Here is a 2,239-nt window from a genome sequence, read left to right on the forward strand (position 1 = left end):
CTCTTCTCTTCTCTTCTCTTCTCTTCTCTTCTCTTCTCTTCTCTTCTTTCTCTTCTCTTCTCTTCTCTTCTCTTCTCTTCTCTTCTCTTCTCTTCTCTCCTCTCCTCTCCTCTCCTCTCCTCAGGTCACATGGTCACATGCTTGCATTGGCCCTGTTCTCTAATCTCTTTCAGCAGCACATCTTCCTGTGCTTTTTGTGTGTCCACAGCAAGCTGCAGACATCTCTGAAACTCAGTAAAATGGCATTTGTATATGTTAAAAAGTTATTAGGAGTGTGAAGGAAAACATACTGATATGCATAATTCCAAATTAGAGTCTGTGGTAGCTTCTACTGTTCACTGTATAAGGACATCTTGAAGTTTGGAGACGGCAAAATTTCAGATAAGTGCCAAAGTCAATGGTGAGTGGTGACAGAATCAGTCGTGTAGCTTTGGAAAGACACAGTGACAAAGTGAACACGCTGGCCTGAATCGTATTTATGGATATAAAAAACTAAGTGAAAAGTAAGCACTTTAACCTGTGATGTCAGTTATTTAAAACATGAAAGTTTATTTATTGATAACAAGGTGGGGATACCGGCCCCTCCCTCCACCCTGCCGTTTTAAGCCGTTTTTAAATCATAGTATAAATCTATTCTATCTTAAATACAATGTTAAAAGACACGATAACATTCCATATGTAAAACTTCATTGTCAAGTCTCCTGATCAATAACTCACAATATAACCAGGATTAAAAAAAAATTCAAAATTCACAGGTGCCTCTTTTGTAGTGTCAGATAAAGTGAAGACAGCTAACTCTGGTCAGGTTGTTAATCTAATGAAAGCTAGGTACTTACTCTCTTCCTAGTCATGGGGTTTACTTTTGACCTTTTGGCTATTAAATTGGCATAATCTGTGATGGTTTAAAACTGCTGCCTCATCTACACTAAAAACCTATGATTAAATACTTATCAAAGTGTCGAGAAAGTGAATGTTGGGAAGAATGAGCCAAAATAACTATGCAGACTGTGGTAGCCTTACAATAATCATCCAAAATTGAATGCTTATTTACTTCTTGACAAAATCACTGTAAGCCAAGAGATCCATTCACATTACAAACTTAGCTTTATTCATGTTTTTTTTTTTTCTCAAGTACTAGTTGAGTAAAAAGGTAACCATCAAAGCAGGCTGTTTCCCCACATGCTTGAATCCACACACCTGGAGAAGAAAGCTTTAATTTTACATACAGGCAGAGTTATGGTAAAAGACAACATGGAAGAGTGGCACAATCTTGTGTCTGGATACTTCTCTGGATTCAAGCAGATACATCTGGAACAAAGCGTATTTGCTACTGCTTGTTTACAGGTACCTTCCCTTGAGAATCTCAGAGTTTCACGAGCACCTAGTGAGGTTGGCTGTAGAACCCATCAAGCCTGTGAAATGATGGGCTGTGCATCTTTGACTTCCTGAGCATTATTCTTGTCTATAGTTAAAACTCTTCAAATGCAGGCATGGGCAGGGATTTTCTGAAGTGTTCAAACAGCACAGGCAATCCTCATAAGGCTTAACGAATACAATTAGACAAAAATAGAAACTTCAGCAAAACAAGTAAAGCAATTGCCACAGTGAAGAGACAGCCTACAAAATGGAAGAAACAATTTCTAGCTACATATCAGAAATTATAAAATACATTAAGAACTGTGAGAATTAAGAACCCACACAACAAATCATCCAGTCAATAAGTAGGCAAATAATAGCTTTCGAAAGAAGAAGCAGAAATAGTCAATAAGTACTTGAAAAAATATTCAACATCTTTAGCCTCAATAAGAGTAAAAGTAAAACGGCTTTGATAAATTTATTTTACTTTAATCAGAATGGATAGCAAAGTGAAAGGAACAAGAACAGATACAGACAAGACTGTGGGGAAGAGAAATGGTTATTCAGTCTTGGTATGGATGTAAACTACATCAGCCATTATAGGATTAAGTGTAGAGGTTCTGGAAAAATTTAAACGAGAACTACCATAGTCCCAGGTGTACCACCTAGTCAGAGAATCCTGAGACAACATATCATGGAGATGTTGCACCTCTCTGTTTTTTGTGTTGCTACTCATAATAGCCAGGAAGTGGAAGCAGCCTAGATGTCCAGCAGCAGATGAATAAATGAAAATATGATACATATACACAACATTTTTAGCTCAAAAGAATGAAATGATGGCAGAGTGCAGGGATGTAGCCCATGGTAGCTTGGTAGCTCAGTA

This window comes from Psammomys obesus, unplaced genomic scaffold (genome assembly GCF_907164565.1).
Source record: "Psammomys obesus unplaced genomic scaffold, mPsaObe1.curated_primary_1811, whole genome shotgun sequence".
NCBI lineage: Eukaryota > Metazoa > Chordata > Mammalia > Rodentia > Muridae > Psammomys > Psammomys obesus.